Source organism: Pyrgilauda ruficollis, unplaced genomic scaffold, assembly GCF_017590135.1.
Source record: "Pyrgilauda ruficollis isolate IOZ18807 unplaced genomic scaffold, ASM1759013v1 scaffold16, whole genome shotgun sequence".
Lineage (NCBI taxonomy): Eukaryota > Metazoa > Chordata > Aves > Passeriformes > Passeridae > Pyrgilauda > Pyrgilauda ruficollis.
The window spans coordinates 8289536-8310192 of NW_024514764.1; the positions used below are offsets into that span (position 1 = coordinate 8289536).

Below are 20657 nucleotides of genomic sequence, written 5' to 3' on the forward strand. Positions count from 1 at the left end.
TTTTAATGAAATTGCCTTTTGCTTATATGGGTGGAATTTTTGTAAATATTTTTCCTTTTTCTTTCTCTATTCAGAATATGTCCTTTTTCTGTAGAACAGATTTGCCTTTTTTTCTCTATGCATGTATTGTTGCCCCTGTGCTTTGGCATTTCACTGTAGTAGGTTCCATGGCCAGTTAGAGCTGTATCCTCCTGGGGCAGGAGGTAGGGACTCTGCTCCAGGGTGGGAGAGGTCCTGTGTCCTGAAACCACTTATCCCTGAAATAATAGAGCCAAAGGCTCTGTCTGAATGCAGTCACAGCACAGGGTTGGGTGAACGATGAAAACCCTCTCTTTGATCAACAGTCATGGAATTTGTATATTTTGTCATTACTGATGTTTTAAAGTAATGCTTTTTTGTTAAAAAGCAAACACAAACATCATCTGCCTTCTGTTTCAGAGTGTCTCAGCTTCTTGCTTGTCCCCAAACCAATACTTCATGTTCCCAGGTCCCTCAGTAGGTGAAACCCCCCTGTGAAGGGTTCACATACTATAGAGTTGCCAAGTTGCTCCTTTCTGCAACTTCTCCTGGGCTTTGATCACTGACAGTTCTTCTGGAATAACCACACAACCTCTTAGGAGCAAATGCAGCTTATATTAGCAAATCTATTCAGCACAGGATAGATGAAGCTGCAGCCCCTGTGTTTAAGTTACCTGGTTACTATTCCTGCTCATGGGGACACTTGCAGTTTCGAGCTACAGCTGCAAAAGGAGGCTTTGCTGGCAGGGTTGTCACTGTGCAGCCCCTAACCAAAGCAAACCTTACTTGCAAAATTACTTCTGCATGAACATGTAAAGTAGGGCTTTTCTGGGAGCAGCTGATTGCTTTCAAAATTTAAATGCTAGCTAGTTGACCAGAAATCCACACAGTTTATAAAATATGTAGCTATGCTGTTAAAAACAGTGACTCTTTTGGAAAGTGGAAAAATTTAGGTGGGAGGATTGTTGTGATTGTGATTTCTCATTTGCAGAGTGATAGTGCAACCACAAATAACTTAATTTTTCAGAATTAAAATATTTGGCGCTAAAGATTTCCTTAGCCAGGTTTCCCATTCTGACTAGAATAGAATCCAAAAGCAAACATCTGCCAAAAAGAATTATTAAATTGATACATTACTTATATGCCAAACAGCATAAAGAAATGTAACTGAGTATCATTAAAGACACTTGTCCTGTTTCCAATATTTCAGGCTCCATGAGCTGGGTTTACAATCCTTTCCTAAGGACTATTTTAGGATAAAGTTCTCCTTAGCCCTTACTCCAAGATAACCAAAATTAAATTAGTATTCAGTTGATCTATTTTGTAAAATATGTGATTTTAAGAAATGCAAATAGGGTCAGAAACCAGAAAGTTCAGAAACCATTGCTCCAGCATTTTGTAATACTTTGTCATTATAACTCTTTTCATATGTTCACTCTTCATCTAGTAGCAAGAATTTTGGATATTTGCAGAATCAAACTAAGAATTAACCCTTAGGTACCTTCTTGCATTGAAAATACACTTACCAATAGTATCTTCACCTTCTTAATCCACATGTCTTGATAAAGTTTTACAAGGAAATACTCAAATGTTATGTTTCAGTGCTATTTTTTATTTTGAGTATAAAATATTAGGAACTCATCTCCCAGACTTTTCAATACAAAGTGGCTGACCATTTTTTAATTTGAGTTTTGATCTGTATTTTGAAAGCTTCTCCTCAATAAATTAAAGGGAAGAAATAACCTCTGTCACAGTCTTGGAAACAGGGAAGAATTGTTCAGTAGTCTGGCTGGCCAAGACTTAGCTGAGAGATGAATTCTTACTGAAGTTAGTGAGGGTAACCAGGGCTGCTACACTGCTCTGGTGATTTGTTGTCTAAACAGAAGATGTTGCTGCAATATGTCAAAATGGGCCTGTGTATATAGTAATTTTAGTGTCATTTTTTTTTAAAGCATGACAAAGTTACCTTAATCCACAACTGCTCTAAAGCAGTCCTCCTATAAATATTTAATCAGGGCTAAATAGACACCATTGTATCTTTTACCCTAGTTCTGTCTGTGAGAGCTTCCCTCTGTAAATTATAGTTTTCATTTCTAGGGTCCTCAGTTCCTCATTGTTACTTCTTTTTTCTTTCACCTTGATCATCTCTCAAAAAGCAGGAGCCTGGAGTTATTAAACAGCTAACACAGTTTCCAAGCTGGCATTATTAGTCAGCAATGCAATCTTGTTCTTGCATTCTCAGCTTCTTCCTCAGCTCTCAGAATGGCACTTAGACCATTCTTATTTTTATTCTTTCTTGTTTAGGAAAACACAGCGGCTATGTGGCAAAACTTTTTGGAACTGACTTGCCTTTTTAAATGTAACCTTTCTCATGTAAGTTCAGATCACAATCAATAGTCAAAGTAAAACCACATGTAAGTCTTCCTGCTTATGAGATGCTAAGGTTTACCATGAGCTAGGCCCAGAGTTTCAGAAACTATTAAGCTGGGACTACTGATTAAATTATTTTAGCCAGGAGCCAGAGAGTATATTTATAATTTTGAGGGTAGAATTTTCATAACCACTACTAAATCTATCATATTTGTATAATAAATATATAAGGGTTTTATTTTAAAATACCATTCATATATTTAACTTCACTTCGATAAATAGTTCAACGAATTCAAATTTCATCTATCCAAACTCAGAAAACTTGGAATTTTACATAACTGAATTAGCAAGAAGAGAAAAAATTTCCCACCTGTAAATTCAGTGCAATATCTCTGGTTTCTGTCTCCTTAGTGACTATTAGCTGTTGCCCACAGAACCATGCTAACCTTCAAATTTCGAGCACATAAAAACCATCTCCCAAGTGATTCAAAGCCCAGGAGTTTTCCCAGTGAAATTGGCACATGAAGCCTAAACTTGACAAGGCTGCATTTCAGCCCCCTAAAAATAGGCAGCATAGTTCTAATCTGAGCTCTTTGCGTAGAGCCCTGCAGTTCCATGAGGATACACAGTGGGACATGTGCATTATCCCTCCTCTGAACATCCTCTTGGGTGAATGGAATGTCCCAGCAATGTCCCAGCTGTGCAGCTGCAGTGGAGATCTGTGTGTCCTGTACCCACAGCACCATTTAGCACTGAATTAAGTAACATTTTACAGTTTCTTCATCACTTTTTTCTTGTGAAAATGTAAACTCTTGTGAATTTACTTTATTCTCAGATTCTCTATTCAACTTTTATCTTTTTTTCTATTTTTCCTCTGGAATTTTCTGATTTGTTTATTTTTCACATCTCTTATCCTAACCATGACTGTCTGTATTCTTGTCCTTTTGTTTCCCTTCAAGAATGCTGTTTAAATATCGCGGCAATTTGTGATGTCTGTTGAGCACAAATAACACTGAATTCTTTGCAAGACTGGCTGCACTGGAGCCTTGTCCAGTACTTATTATCAAGGGGATTACATTAAAAAAGTGTTGTATTTTGCTTTCATTTTGGTCCCAGACTTGAGGCGTGTCACATGTGGAAAGCTGACACTCAGAGGAAAGAGAGCAGCAGGTTGGCAGTTCTTGCAACATTAAATTCTCGGGTTTGTCTTACATTTCTTTTGAAACAGATTAAAAGCAGTCCAAATAACAGACACAATAAAACCATAATCAGTTGATTTTATAAATTTTTCCCACCCTGGCGAAATTTTGAAGTATTTTTTATGTGTCACAAAATTCTTGGTATCTTATGCATAGATAGCAGAAGTTGGAAATTTTCTTGTGGCATTCATATCGCACGACCATTTCTACATATTGCAGTACTACAACTGGCAAGTTCTCAGGTCCTGCAAAAACTCTTATTCCATGCTTAAGGATTTACAGTAGGATGTGGGAGATCTGCAACAGCAAAAATATTAACTGCATGTCTTCTACTTTTGTCTAATTTTTCTTTGTCACCCTCTCTAGCTCCTACTATTGTCAAAATATGCTTTATTTCTGCATCATCTTAAATTTCTGAATGTTGAGTGTTGGGAAGAACTACAGTCTTTAAAATCAACATATACTCGTGTTAAATAATCATGATTCTAACTTCTGAAGTCTCTGTAATGCTCTTGTTTCATTTATTATAGAAACATTTGGAAATCTTTCAATCCACTATCTCTACAGCTTACACAATGTCTTTCCAACACTTGCAGTGTGACAGCAAGGGGGGCAGACACTCTTAACAAAAGCTGGCCAGGATGTAAATGTTCAGATCACCTGCAGCTATAGCACAACCACAAAATCTAGAGATCCTTCAAGAAAAGTTCTGCCCATACTAAATATGAAAAAAATACCTAAAATCTTCAAGACATGTCCTGTGCAAATCTTGGTGCACGAAGTACTGTCTATACAGGCAGTCTTTCTGAAAATGAAGATGTCTCAGCCAAGCCTTGAACTGCAGCAATAAATCTGGTGTACTATTAAAGTAAGTTGCTGTTTTCTTAAATATTTGCATTATACTGCACATCACTAGCTGACAGAAGTCATAACCAAGTTCTTCTTTTTCACTTTAATATTTACTTGACAGAAGGTCTGAATCACATACTAAGTTATCTGAGCTCTTTTCCACAAAGTACTACTGGTATTGAAATGAGATTTGGGATTTTTTGGTCAGCCCCACCAGCTCCTTAGGGATCTCTGACATATTTCTAGTGTCTTAAATAACTCTTGTGTTATTACCCAAACAGAGGAATTTCAACTGGTGTCCACCAGGAATGTCTGACTTTCCTTGGGCCATAACCAGCTTCAGCCTGTGCTGTCACACATCAGCACCTGCACGTGCACACAGGAGTACCTGCAGGGGGGCACAGCCTGCACCTCTGCAGTGGCTGTGTCTCTGCAATGACCCTGAAAAAGCCAGCTAAGGCCATCCCCGCTTCTATATTTAAAACTGTTTGTTTAATTGGTGGAGTGCACCAAGAATAAATAATGAGCTAATTCTGAAAATCATTCCCAGAACAGCCAGCTCGGATTTTTTTTCTGCAAGTCGGAACTCTCTCCTCCCCTTTGTTTGGGTTTTCTGGATTTTGATGTTTTTAAATGTTTCATTATCTGAAGGTGAACAGCTTGACCTAAATGCAATTGTAGGAACAGTACAATATTTCAAGCATGAAGCATTCTGCACAAGTGAGGTTTTGCACTGTTTGTTTACTGAATACAAAAATAGTTAAAAGTTCAAATTCTAAAACTGGATCAAAGATTCTAACCAGATTGGAGATAACAGCAAACCAAAACAAAAGTCAGTTAAGGAATACTACCACCAGAGTTTTTCCAATGTATTGTACAGACCTTCTTTACCTTCTTCAGTAACAATTAAAACCAAGGAGCTTAACTACAAATTTTATCTCAGAAAATAACTTAAAAAATACTTAAACAGATACAGAAATTTCTTTTTCAAATTTTCAATTAACTTTTTAGCTGTAATAGGTTATAAAGGTTTGATAACAATTTTTTTTTTTAAAAAACCTTTTCTTGTATTTTGCTTCGTTCTAATGCACCAGCAGCACCCACGGGTTTCTGTCTTAGTGAGTGCACAGGCAGAGAGATGAGGTACAAAGTAACATACAAAGGTCAGAGTGCAGTGAAATGACTGTCCAGTAACAGAATAGGCTTGCTCATGGACTTGATGATTAATAATATTACTACAGCAATTGTCCTTTTTAATGACTATGGACATAAGTGGATCACATTTAACTTGACTTGCTGTGGTTGAAAGAATACAAGCTTTAGTCAAATACCAACCAGGCGCTGTGAGAAGAGTACTGTGTCTCTTTGCTAGGTTATGAAATAGAAGAACTTAGTTCTGTCAGGCACTTGGTGCTGTATTCATTTTATCTCACAAATAGGGAGCCAGAAAAACTAAAGGCAAAGGGTTATGCCCAAGCTGATAAAGCAAGTCCATGATGAAGTGTGAAATTGAAACTCACCACTGACTCATAGGTCAGTTAAACCTTAAAACCTTAACATCCAATTTCCATATGCTTTCTTAGCTCTCATATGATGTTGTTTATTACCAGTTTCAGATGAAATCTTTATTTCCGTAGGAGTGTAGTGATACTCTGAGCAGCTTACACTGAAGTTTCTCTTGATTCCTAGCACTGATGCACCAATTCATTCTGTCACATGCAAAAACATTCTGCCACCTCCAGTATAGCTTTGGGACCAAATATGACACCTATTCCATGGCATGAGCTCACCAAAAAACCTGTCTAGAAGCCAGCTGAATCTTACCTTCTGGGTTGTGTCTAACTACCCTGTAAGACAGGAAAGCTGGGGATTAAGTGGTAGCATGGAGTCAAGAACTAAGGAGTTACTGTTTGCTGCTAGAGTTTTTCAGTTCAAATCCTTTTTCTAAGAGTGGGTTTTAAATACTCAAGTATACCAAGAAATTCAAGCTGGCAGGCAGGACCCAGTTCAGACCTGGAAAATCTGGATTTCTGAGCAACTGTAATTAGCTTGACCCTTATTTTTAGGGTCACACTGCTTAAACTGGCAGATATCAAAATAGGCTGAGGGCCAAATCAGTTATGATCTGGTTTTATTTATCCAAAAGGCTCATATGGACCTAATTTGCTATTTTGTGTTAAGAAATAATGAGTAAGTAGAAAGGATTACGAACACATGTTTGGCATAGAGAGGAAGAGAGAATGCAGCCATAACTTCAATTTGGGAATGTCTTACTTCATCATAAGCTTAAGTTTCAAAGCTGACACAGGGATTTTGGTACATAATGCCTCATTTTCAACTAATTGCATCTTAACTGAACATTGAAACCTTCAATTTGGAAGCTCAAATTAGCAGCTATATGGTCATAGTTTTTTCCCAGGTTGTGTGTAGATGCCAACTAGAGAATGTAGGCATATGATCAAGTCTTTAAATGTGGTTTTATTAATAAATAAGAATAATCAATATATAGTGACAGTTTTTACAAAACAAAACTTCTTCTAGTCTGCTGTCTTATCCCTAGTCAATATCTTGAATAATTTACCCTGAAGTTTTCTCAGCATTCTCTGTAGAGAAAACCAGTACCCTTCCTTGAAAGTGCCTTGTTATTCAGCTAATAAAAAACAAAAACAAAAACAAAACAACAAAAAAAATGTAACTGTTCTAGGTAATTCTCATGCTACGTTGTGTCAAAACTGCATTTGAAAAGTTGAAGCTCCCCCCAGGGAAAAGTAAAAACATCCCTGGTGGCATATACCTGTTAAATATGAATGCAAATCACTGCTCCCTCAACTATTTATGCAAATGAATCTTTCAGTTGGGTATGAGAGGTTTATGCTTTAAGCCTACCAAGCTGATTAATGACTTGGTCAACATAACCAACTTGGTTCACAGGGAAGGCATCTGTAGATAAATAAATCAAACACTAGTTGCCAATTTATAATATTGTATTTATACTTCTACCCTGTGCATGCTGAATAATGGCAGTGGCACATGAATCAAATGGCTACTACAGCTACTACAGCTTCCCAAATGCCACAATCTGCCAATTTCATTAGCAATGCCGTAAAATAAATTTTTAAATCTGGGGAATTTCCTAAGGAAATAAAACTTAGAAAAAAAAAAAGCCACCCCATGCTCTTTGAAAGTATGAAAAAGACAGGTGAAGTCAAACTGTTGGAGAACAAGGCGTGAGAAGAAGTTGCAGAGAAGGAGATGCACCAAGAGTTGGTGGTGAATGGTGCAAATAGAGACAGATGTGTGTGCTTAGTGACAGCCATCCACAGAAACTCCTCAGCCTGTGGTGCCCATCCTCCCTTCCTTCCCAGACCCCTCTGGGTCCCGTTCCCTAGGATCAGTAGGCATTGTGTGCAGCACCAGCACAGTGCTGCAGAGAGCTGGAGAAGCCTGAGCCAGAGCTCTGCAGCTGAATCCCCGCTGCGTCAGCATGAGGATGGGGGATGACAAAACTGGGTTACATGGCTGAGCCATCTCACAGTCCTCAACCCAAGGAACAAGCAGAACAGGGGCATGAAAAGGAGGGGACTTAAAAGGCAGAATGAACATGCATTATTAATTTTCAGGGACTGCAAGATGATGCGATCACCTTCAGATTTTCCCCATCTGTTGCTAAGCAGCATTCTTAAGTCACAAGCTTTGCCTTACAAAATGAACAGCAGTCTCCTCACATTTTTACATTTTATACTGTTCTTTTGCCAAGCTTGCATTTTAACTATATTTCAAAATACTTTAAAACAAAGATGAGTGCTAATATAGCTGCAATCTTTGGGAAAAGGTTTCAGTTACTACCTGGGACTAACAGTCCATGGACTCGCCAGTCCCCAGAGAGGAGTTAGAAAAGCCTCCATCTCGCATGTACCAAAGGAATTGCTTTCTGCCTCTCATCCCTCAGCTTTACAGGAGAAACTGAACTTGCATCATGGAAAAGGCAAGAGTATCATATATTTGGAGTTGTATATTCATTATCAGTCTCAATCTGTATAAATAAAATCTTAGAATTTTTCCTGTGGTGGTATTAAATTAATTGCATTTATTCATTTGATCTGTGCTAAGGATGTTGTTCCAATGAGCAGACACCCATTCAATGCTCTGGGCACTCTGACAAAAAGTAAAATTAAATCAAGGAGCTCTCTCTGTTAGAAATTCTCTCTCTCATTTAATTAGAAGTAAAGGGCTGGCTGCCAGTGTTCCAAAACTAATACCAAACATGTCCACTGCAAACACCCTCTCCACAAATTATTCACACCAGAAATTTCAGAAATCCTCATTCCTGAAGACCAAGAGAAGTAAGTGACAAAGAGTTCAGGATCTTTCAGCAGCTGTGGGGAATTAATTACTCATGCTTAGATACCACATGTCTGCAGTTTAACCACTCTACGCTGTTGGCTCAGTTACACAAAATGAGCAATCATTTTAAAGTGCAAAATGACCATCAGCTCCATTTTCAATATTCATGAAATGAACAAATCATAAAGCTGAATATCATAGATGATCCTGTGGAGTATGCTCAGCTCTCTAGAGCATGTACCCTCAGCTCTCTAGAAAAACATTTCCCAAAGGGATAGCCCAAAAGTTTCCCAAGTCTCCTTGGCTAACTATAGCAGCCTTTAGAGCCCCACAGCCAACAAATGCTTCTCACACAGCCACTGGCCCAAATCCACACTCATTGCTCTATGACTTTGCATATCCTTCCAGATGCCTCAGCACTCCCCAAAGCAACAGTTCTGCCTGGTCACACTCCTAGTTATAAACCCCAAACTTGAAGTAGCTGCACTGTTCTGCCACTGATTAAGCCATCACTATTTTGGCGATGAGTATTGCCTGTTGAAGAAGATTTTTGTTTCACATAAATTCAGATATAAACGGAATAGCTTTAATGACCTGGGCATTTATATTCACCTACTGCCCAGGAGTAGCTGGGGATCTATACCTACACAAGGATATGTCCCAAGCCAAATTTGTTCCACTAGCCCCAGCTGACAGTGCATTCCTCACTCATTTGGTATATGTGTAGAAAAGAGAAATAGAGAGTGGGTTTGGGGTTTTTTTTTCTTCTTTGTTCATCTCTTTTTGTCTCCACCAGCTGTTAAGTAAAAGGACAGGAAGCAGGTAACAAAACCTGCAGCCTAGGGATAGGTAGGCAGACTCCTGTTGCCAACTCAATCTCCTCCCTGCAAGCCTCCAATTTCTGCAAAACTGCAGGACTATGGCTGAGCCATGAAAGAACAGCAGCCTCTGGCATGTGTCCTGTTGCTTAAAGGAACAGGCAAATGAGAAGAAAAGAGGCATGAGGAGGCTGCAGAGATGGAATACACACATATTCACAGGTGAGGCTGCATCTGCACGAGAGGAAAAACAGGCAGAAGGGTCTGATGCAGGCAAAATGGACTGATAGAGAGGATACATGTACCCCATAGGAGAAAATAACAACAACCAAAACGAAGTTATTAGGAGAATTGGAGGAAAGAAACTAATGGAAAGACCAAACAAAAATTAAAAAATAGAACTTAAATGCCATTAATAAATATCCATTTCTTGTGACAGACTATTAAAGCTTCAGTGCAAGACTGATTTTACAATTAGTACCAATAACTGCTGTTTGGCGCTGTTAAAACCTAATGCAATAACAATTTATAACTATAAATCAGTTATATTATTTTCTCAGATGTAACCTGAAGTGCAATACTGTTTTCTTTTATGAGAAGCCATGATGACCTGCAGAGAGCTCCATTCAGTAAGGTCAGCATGACTATAGTTGGAAATGGAAGCCAAAACTGCGGGAATCCTGCTCTCAGATATCGAGTTCCTTCTTAGAATCACTGGGTTCAGATGTTTGCAAGTTTCTCTAGGGAATACCAAAAACATTATAGCAGAGATAAGGTCAGCCTAATGTTTCTGTAACATGGCTGTTTCAATATCATAATGATTTATAACGCTTATTTAACCTACTAATTTAACCTGTAAGCTGGTGAGAGGTTTTCATATTTTTTGCTTTTGTTTTTAGCTATGATGTTGATAAATGCTGCCTTTTCCTCTTTCAATTTCCTTGTCAAATAAGAACTGGTTCTGTGGTTTACACTGAAAGTCCATCTAGTCCAGCACGTCCCCTTGAAGAGTAGCCACAACAGGATACTTCACAAAGACATTCCTGGCCTTTGATTTCTATTGAATTCAAGGAGTTGCTCCCCTGTGAGAGAACCACCCCTTGTTAACTATCCTGCCATTTTGTAACTGGAGCGTTAAAAGCTTATACAAATGCAAATAACGCTGTATCAACAACTCATCCACTTCCCCCTCACTTACAGCTCTGGAGAAAGCTCTGTGGAGAAAGTAGTCATTTCTTCCTCGCATAACATGCTTTGTTAATCTTTTGATCTCAGGCCTTTAAGGAACATATTGAAACATAACAATTACAAATTATATGACTAGGAGAAGCTGTAGTAGTTCTTGCCCTACTTTCAAAGTAGCTTGCTCAACTGCAAGCCAACTGCATTACTATTCTGTAATCCTGCAAGTTAGGTGGCAAAATGGTGGTCTTTACTCAATGAATTTTATATAGAAATGTAATACTCCCATCGAATATGTAGTTGACACTACTACAGAATATATTATTGTATGTTTTAAATAATTAAGTCTTTATTAAGAAATCTAAGCACACTGTTTACATCCTAGAATAATAAAAGTCTTTATATAAAGCCTGTAGTAGAATTGAAAAGCAGAGGTTATTTCTGAATAATTCCTAAAAAATATTTCCATTGTTTCATTAAACAAACAATCCTTCCCTAAAATATGCAGCTTACAATTGCATGATTAAATACATATTCACTACAAATCACAACAAATGCTTTTGTTTATGCATTAATCGGAATATTAAAATGCTGATATTGTGTAATTTATCTGCTTTTCATGTTCAGCAGTTTCTAAGAGCAGAACACTGGTTTGAAAGTGAGAGAGGGACAGGTGGGTCCATCCTTTCACTTCAGAGCATTGCATTGCTCTGCCAGCTTCAACCACTGTACCAGTGCTTATCCTCATCCTGTTATAAAAAAGGGACTATAGAATCCATTGTTATTCTTGGAGGTATACGCCAAGGGCTCTTGCTGAACTATTCTGTAAGAAGAAGGAAGTGTTGTACATGTCCATGCCCAAGACAGGAAAGGTGGTGCTCAAAAGTTAAGAACAATTGTGTGCAGCTGGACAATTTCCATAGAGTGATTTTATGGAAGAAACTGTTTATAAGTAGTTAATTGCCGCTTTAAATGTGTTTTTTCATTGACTCCTATCACCATGTGGTTTCATAAAGCACAAATACCTTCAAGAAATGACCACCATCTGTGTTTAATGACAAACCTTTTAACACACCTTCATCTCAGACATCTTTTTTCCAGGCTTTTCAAGTTCTATAGTATTCTTTAGCAAGGAATACTCTATGTGTTCTGCAATATGATCCATGTCTATACCCTTCTCATCAATGATTGGGCAATGGCCATTAATGCAGCCATTGGGCCAACTAGAATGATCTAGGCTGTATTGTAATATTAAAGAGATTTCCACCTCTTGCACAATGCTCTTGTACATTGTTGTTTTTAGTTTCCTTCTGGAATTCAATAACATCTGATTAGCTAACTGTAATCTAGTGAAATATAAGAGAAATTTACCCTGTTTTACAAAGCTTAACAAAAAAATAACCTTCCAATCCATCTAAAACAATTTGAACAAGTAATTCTTTCAATGTCAAAGTATCCACTAGTAGTGAAATGTATTGGAATGTTGTCTTAAAATCATAAGGAATTATAACTGATTTTTTTTTTGTGCCTGTAGTATCACTGCTGAACAAGTGCTCTGAAAAACTCTTTTGGAGCAGGGAACCATGTTTTGCTTGGTCAGCACATAGCATAAGCTCAATGCAGTTTCTTAGCAAGCTCCTGGACATCAGCAAATTGCAAATAATAAAAAAGCTGTATTAGACCATTGCATCAAGTGGCAGCTTAGTACTTAATCTGTGAGCTAAAAAAAAATACAACTCAAGAGCAGGGTTGCATAATACTGGGACTGATGCAGTATGTACTTACAGAACAGGACTGGCTCGGTATTAGTAAAAGTCAATTTGTTAGATATTTGCTGTGAGCATCGTGTTGCACAATACATGCAATAAATTACTGTGTGCATGCATGATCATATTCTGATCACAGAACAAATGCCTGTGTTCTCTATTGCACATTCTCAAGTGTAAATCATCAGGTTTCCAAAACTTCTTTGAAGAATTTTTTTTCTCGTGATTGGTTTGATGCTGAATCAAGTTCAGTCACCTCAGACAATGACAGCTAAGCCTGAAGGTGAAATACTCAAGGTATGAGTCCCATCTTGTTTGTGAATGTTTGCACAGCCAACATTTGAAACCATACCCAATCAATTTGCTTCGAATTTCAAACTCGTGTGACTGCAGCACCCCGAGAAGAGGCACTGGCACCTCAGCCTCCGCCCGCCCTGGGACAAAGCCCTGGGGACGGGTCGGTCCGGCCCTCCCGCCGGTGCCGGTGTCCCCAGGAAGCGGCAGGGCCACCGTGGCCAAGGCACCACTGTGAGGGACAGGGCAATTTGCCTGGGCCTGGGGAGTGATCCCAGAGATATTATTTCAAAAATACCTGCAGCAGGAATAGTGTGGCCAGCAGGATCAAGGAAATGATTGTCCTGTTCTTGGCACTGGTGAGGGCACACCTCGAGTGTTGCATCCAGTTCTGGACCCCTCAGCTCAGGAAGGACCTTGAGGTGCTGGTGTGTGTCCAGAAAAAGGCAACGAAGTTTGGGAAGGGTCTGAAGCACAACTCCGATGAGGAGCTGATGAGGGGGCTCAGCCTGGAGAAAAGTAGGCTCAAGGGGGGACTTCATTGCTCTACAAGTACCTGAAAGGAGGTTGTAGAGGTCGAACTCTTCTCCTAGGCAACCAGTGAGTATACTCGAGTCTTAAACTATGCCAGTGGAGGCTTAGGTTGGACGCAGGAATAATTTCTTTCCAGAAAGGGTGATTAGACATTGGAATGGGCTGCCCAGGGAGGTAGTGGAGTCACCGTCCCTTGAGGTGTATAAGGACAGGCTGGACGTGGCCTTTAGTGCCAGGGTCTGGTTGACCCGGTGGTGGCTCGGTCTTAGGTTAGACTCGATAATCTGAGCTCTTTTCCAGCCTCAATGGCTCAGTAAATCTGCCCCACGGGGCCGGGCCGGGCCGCTGAGCGGGAGCGGCACCGCCAGCAGCCATCTCCGCCCGGCCCCGGGGTGGGCTGCGCGCCGCCCCGCCCGCAGAGCCTTCTGAAGGAGGGTGAGGGGGCGGGAGTGCCGGGAGCGGCGGCCGCCCCCTCTCTGCCGGGGGCGGGCAGGGTCCCCGCGAGGCCGCAGCCGGGCACACGGCGGGGCGGCCGCGCCGGGCCGCTCTGGGCCCTGAGCAGGTGGAGGTGCCGGTGCCCGCACCGCGCCCTGGGACGCGGCTCGCACCGTCCCGGCCGCTGCCGTGCGGCCGCTGGTGGATGTGTGCTGTGTTATTATTTGCTAGTAAGGAACACTCGCTCCCGGGGGAGGTGCGGGGCTGCGGGCAGCAGGGCGGCGCTGCGGGCCCGGCCCGAACCCTGCGGGCGTTGAGATGGGAGCGCCTCACCCGGGGGAGACCTGAGCCCTCCGCGACCCCAGTCGTGCAGCTGCAGCGGAGGTCACTGGGCTGTGAGAAGAGCTGCGACCCTTACACCAGGGGCTGTTAACGAGTTCGACCCTTCTTCTGCGAAATGCGTGGATTTAGATGGCACTTGGTCAATCCATTTTAGCGTGGTCAGGCATTGGAATAGGTTACCCGAGAAGGTGGTGGAGTCACCACCCGTAAGGCGTTTAAAAGACGATGTGGCCCTGGGTGATGTGGTTTAGAGGTGTCAGTGGCCGTGCTGGTTTGATGGTTGGACTGGACAATATAAAATGTCTCTTCCGAACCTGGTGATTCCAAGATTCCAGAATCAGCGTTGTTAACAAGTGTATCCACAGCACCTGTACGCACAGATCCACATCGCGGGTGCAGGTCACTTGGCTGACCCTTGGCAGTGACATTCTTTGGGACGCGGGGAACCAGGTGGGGAGCTGTGCTGCCGTGCCGAGCCTTTCTGCCAGCAAATATATTTGCCTTTGTTCCATTTATGTGGGTTTTGTATTGGTGTGCAGTGCAGCAAACTGCTGTTAGTCAGTCTCAGTGCAGTCAGGAGATACCAGGACTTCTGCCTGCTGCAGGCAATTGCCTGAAATAAAGACTACAGGATTTAAAGTGAATTAATTTTCCTGATATTTACTTCATAGCTAAACAAGTATCTTTTTATGAATGGAGGTGTTTCAAAAACACCTCCATAAAGTCTGGTATGTCAATATGTCTAAAATACTTAAAGCTTAAACATCAATCACTTTTTAAGAAAAAAAGCCAAGATTACACTGTCATGTGAGTACAGCTTGTTCTGAAGTTCTTGTTTATGGGAAGGTGTTCACACTTCTTCCTGACACTGCATCTTTTCCTTTATGAGAAAAAAATGCCCAGGTTTTGAATTAGGGTTTTAAAGCTTTCAACAAAGCTTTGAGGTTTTAAAGCTTTCAACAAAGTCACAGCTGGCATTTCATAAAATTATTCTCTTAATGTGTGGCATTTTATCTTGTTCCTTCCTAAAGTTTTCTTTCCTGTGTAATTGCTTAGGGCAGATGTGACTTTGTGGTATAACTTGCATTTTAAACTTGACAAGATTGCTGTCTGGTAATGATACCAGTTATTAAGCAAATAAAAACACCTAGAAGCTGAACATCCTTAATACATTATTGGGAGTACAGAATATCTTTCAGGATTTGGCAGTATTTGGAGAAGTACAGAAAACTGGACTTAATGATGCAAATGAGTTTTTAGAAGCAGTCATACAATAACATGGACATCACCTTTATATTTACCTTTTGTTTGTCAAATTCTGTTGATTAGGTAGTATCAAACAACTTTAATAGAGAGGGTTAATACGTAGATATTAACCCTCTCATATTCAGACAAATTTAGTGGTTTCTATGCATAAAATACTTAAAAATTGGAACTTGTTAGCCTAGCAATGAAATTAGATAATTGATGACACAATGGATTAATGTAATATTGGATAGGGAATATGCTTAGTTGAGGTTTGAGGTTTTTTAAACAGCGTTTAGATTACTGATGAAATGATTATTGGAAGGAAGAGGGAATATATTTTATTATAGACCATTTATTTTTGTGGGCCTTCTTGGCATTTCCGTCTTGTAACCTCTTCCTCTTGTGTGTTTTGCTTTGGTTTTTTACATGTGCAGCTTTTAACCTCTGTCAGTGACATGTACAGAAACCATAACATCAGCTTCAGTCTTTAAAAGAATTAAAAGTAGTCTGTTAGGATTTTTCTCTGGGATCAAAAGTAAAATTGTGTGGCTGAGCAGTGTCAGGGACGTTCTGAGTCTGATACCTGTGGGTTCAAAGCCAAAACTGGAAAACTCCATTAGTGTTACTGTATGAAACAGCATTTGATAAATGCCAGACTTTAAAAACTGATTTTTTAAAATTTTTCTAAAAACAGTGAGCAGTAGGTTTCTATTGATTTAATCATATGTATCTGTATATGTATATATGTACACACACAGTCTAAAATATTCTAATAAATGAAATGTTCATGTTGGAACAAGTCCCTTTGAGTTGGTGACATAGCAAAAAGACAAAATGTGGATGTGAACAGTTAACTTTTTTTTGGTAAACATTCCATTGTATTGGAATCTATAGAAAACAAAAATGTATTTCTGTTATAGAATTGGCACTTCCAAGTGTGAAGACTTGAGGGAACTAGGGCTGAGTTTGTGTGTTGCAGTTGAGTTAAAAGGAGCAGATGATGCACCTCTGGTACTGCTGTTCTTGCCAGAGGTAATTGGAAAGACAAATATAATCTTAGAATTTGAGCAGGAATATGAAAGGTGCTAAAAGATGCACATAAAGTATATTGAAATCATTTTACTCTCAGGATTTTAACCTAATAACATACTTTTACATCTGAAAACTGCAGAAATTGAGAAAGCTGAACTAGTATTCTTAAGGCTTTAATTTCTCAGGTAGAACAAAATATGTAACTTTTTAAATAACGAATCCTTGAGACATCTTTGTGATTTTTGTTTCTCCTTTTTACTTTCCAACCACCCAGGAATGTGCTGAAACAGACACTAGAAGGGTGCTAGAGATACAAGGTAAGTGCTGTATCTTAAAAAATTTAAACTTTTTAAGCAAGTTTTTTAAAGTACAGCTTCTGTGGTATTTTTTTAGTGAACAATGTATCCCTTTAAGTTGTGCTTAAGGTTTTATAATCCTGTTAAAATGGAAGCTTTTCCAGAAGATCTGTTCCTATACAAACAGAAATTTGGTTATGTGTAGTACTTGTATTACATAAACTTAAGAACAAGTTATTGTGATTTTATGCTTTGGCCTTTGATATGAGTGGGTTTTAATCACCTCTTAAGATTATGACTTAAATACTTGTATGCTGATTAAACAATATTTTCTCTTTTTAAAGGACTGTCATGCTTGCAAGCCTTCACGATGTTAGCTGTTTTCCAAATGTGAATAGTTTTGATATTAAAACTTTGGCCTGTAGAACATTTTGTTTACTTTTAACAGTTTTTCTGCAGTGACTCAGGCTTGTACCAACACAGCACATCCAGAGGGACTCCAGACCCTGTGTGGTTTGGTTACATCAATCCACTTACAGATGAGGAAAATTCTCTCTCGAAGGGAATCACCAAGGGCTTTTAATGGTTGCTGATAGTGCTGTTTCAGGAGGTGTGAGGAAGGGAAGTCAAGCAGCTTAGTAAAACAAGGAAGTTGGGTTATATTGACTAACACATTCTCACTTCTGGAACTGTGTGCTTCTGGAGTTAAGCTGGTTCCCTGAATGGTGAAAATTCTGATCCTGCCCTTCCCTCCTCATCTTCAGTGTGGGAAAAAGGGGGTGGGACAGGTTGCCTGATTTTCAGGATAACCAAGACTTAAAGCCTCTTGATAGTTTCCACTGAGGCCTCCTAGATGAACCAGAGCATTGGTTCCAGCTCTACAGAAAAAGCAGACACTGCACACGACTGTCATGGCTAAGAGCTGCTCCAGAGACTGGAAGAACAAGATGTACAGAACTGGATATACACAGAAGGGGGTATGTATCTGTAGCATTGATGTATTCCAACAAACCCCAGAACTGTGTTAGGCAAAAAATCCCAACTAGAAACACTTAAAGGTAGGGGAGCTTCCCCTAACCTGAAGGCAAGGTGTGTTTAGGGTTGTGTGCAGGCTCTATGAAGAGCAGGTTTGATTAGACTTGGCAAACCAGTTCACTTTGCATCCTCCTTTAGTAAATCTGCAGCCTTTGGTTCTTACTGTGAATAAATCTGCTGCTTTTTTAGCTGCATGTCCAAAAAAAAAGATGAACCACTGAAATTAAGACTGTTTGCACTTGACAGCCGTGAATGTTTCATGTTTGTTTTTCAAATGAAGAAATGCTTCTTCTTATTCCGTGTTGTGCTGTATTCCTAGCATTGTTTTTAAACATTTTTAGCACCTGAAGTTCAAGAGCCAGACTTGCTCAGTGTTAGTTACAGAAGACAACTTTTTTCAAACTTTCCTTCTGTGGCAGAGATTGATGTCTACCACAAAAATCTTCCATATCCTGAAACTCCAAAGCAAATGCACATTACAGAATTTATTGAAGTGTTCAGATTACTGTTATTAAATCCAGATGTTAATGTAACAGTTTTGCACTTGGGCAATAAACTAGATCTCTCTGATTGTTGACTCAGTAGAGAGTATTTTAAGATTTCATATTTGGTACTTGGCTTAAACATTAATTAAATGTTTGAAAAGGGGCTTTTACCTGGGCATGGTGCCAAGAACAACAAAGTGAGAGAGAAGTCCTAGTTACGCTCAGTTTTGATCTTTACACCAACTAGTGAAACACAAATTAACAAGACAAAAAATAAAGACACAAAGGAAACCCACTGGTTTTCTGTCTTTCTGAGTGAATTTATGACATAGGTAGTCCTGGTTACATACCTGAGAAGAACATGCAGTTGTGTTCATGTTTCCACATTTTGTGTCTAATACTAGAAGCCTGCTGGAAGGCTAGGGAACAGTTGCTGAAAACTTGTTTACAAATTCTAGAGACATTAAAATTAGTTTCTTAGTCATTCTTTAAAAGAGGTAGCTCATAAAAATTCAGCAGAGAAATTCATTTTAATGAGTTCAAATTGTTTGTGTATTAAGTCTAGTTAATACCCAAAAATGGTTCTTACATCTCATGTAGAGGCAAATTTCTCAATATTTCCTACACAAAAAAGGTAGAAGACACACAGAATTCCAGCTACTGAAGTTCTGTTTAATTACATTGCTGCAATGCTTAATTTTGTTCCCCATATTTTTAAAATTGAAAATGTATAGCTTGGTAAAGTTGCAATCCAGCAAAGCTTTAAGCATGTGTTTCTGACACTAAATAGGTTGCACAAAGCCGAACACACGCTTAAGGCTTTTCGTGATTTAGAACCACGTGTTAGTAAAGCTTTAGAAAGTAGTGTTGTGACACGGGCAGAGCAGTGTGTGTGACAGTGTGTCTGTGGTGGCTGTCTCCTTACAGTTCTTACTGCTGGTCCTCACTGCCCCTGCACACAGAACTGCACTGCTACAGGCGCAACTCTGTGTGCAGGCGCTGTCCTACATTGGCAGGGGTTCAGTGTAATTAGGGGTTTGTACTTGACTGTTGTCTAAGGGAACCCCTGATGTCACCCTTAATCTCATGTTGTGTTTTTAAAATGCTGCAAAGTGTTACCAGTCTTCTTGTACATTGTGCATTGGCCAACAAGGCATGTTCCCTTGTGCATGAGTGGCTGGAAGTGTGAAAGAAAGGAGTGTTTGTACTTTTGTAATCTTCCCTTGGAGCTCAGGCAGGTGAGGATCTCAGGATTGGTGTATTCTGAGAATGGAACTTGCTGAATATACTGAGATGGTTATACAGAAACTAATGGGGAGCTTCCTGTTCATTGAGGTTGGCCTGAATTCTACCATTTGTGTGTTTTTTAAGGAGTTTTTGAATGGACTAATAAATCTCTCTAAACTATTTTTGAGTGTATTTTTTCATCATAAATCACTTGGTACACTATTTTCTTTTAGGATTTCCTCTTTAAAAATAAAATTTTAAACATATTTGTCCATGGAAAGTACAACTAAGACAGGTACCAAAAAAGAAAAGCCTTAAGGTTTGGCTAATGTTTTTGCTAATGTTTTTCAGTATATAATTTAAATTTAATTAAAGACAAGTTACTGCTTTATTTTGCAGTCTTTATTATTTCTGAATTTTTATGGGTTAATTACAGTAATGCTTCTTTGTGTTAATGTCAAATAATACAGCAGCACTCAAATACAAAGTACTGAGCAAATACTGTCAGTTTTTGCAAAATATAAACACATAAGGTTATGGGAATTACAAGTCTTCCTATGTGAATCATGCCCTAAATAATTCTCTCTATATCTTTAGACAGTTTTAACAACTTTCTTTGCCTCTATGAATAACGGAGTGTAATTTGTGATTTCTTCTGGAATCAGATCTCCCCTCCTCTGCCAGATGTTCCACCCTTCCTCTGTTCTGCCAGTTAAACCATTTGATGACTCTTTTACCAGGTCCTGCATCAGAAGCCTAATTTTAAAAACTTGTCATGCAAAATTGATAAAAGAGAAAAGTGGAATCTCTTGGAACGGGTGAAATGCAGGTTGTGAGAACCTGCTCTGGCCCACAGTTCATCTTTGCTGTCCTGGCAATGCTGCAGGCAGGAGCACAGGTGGGAATGTGGAGCCAGCCCAGCCGTTGGACATGGGGGATGGGTAAAACACTGGGACTGCTCCCCTTTGCTGCAGAGTAAACCACACTCAGAGGAGACCCTTGGACACAGTTCTACACCAACTGTTCCTCAAATACCTGGGGCAGGTGGGGCCTGAGGGTGGTGCAGAAGAGAATTCCATAGCACCTCCCATCTGCCTTTGGGTTCTTGCCATCAGCAGTAGACTTTGGAAAGCCTAAGCCAAGCCTTGTGCTGGCTGAGGTCAAGAAAAGGTTATCAAGGAAG

The 20657-nt window shown here is 39.7% G+C and overlaps 1 protein-coding gene across 2 annotated transcripts in view; it reads left to right on the forward strand.

Annotated features, from left to right (window-relative positions):
- The first annotated feature begins 14243 nt into the window (after positions 1 to 14243).
- The window catches only part of MRTFB (myocardin related transcription factor B), a 66690-nt gene continuing 60276 nt past the window's right edge, over positions 14244 to 20657 (forward strand). The window contains exons 1-2 of one of the 2 annotated variants that reach the window (XM_041462225.1): positions 14244 to 14601; positions 16706 to 16748. The gene's annotated coding sequence lies outside the window, so the exon portion shown is untranslated. The remainder of the gene's footprint in view (positions 14602 to 16705; positions 16749 to 20657) is intronic. The other variant, XM_041462223.1, reaches the window with a different exon arrangement.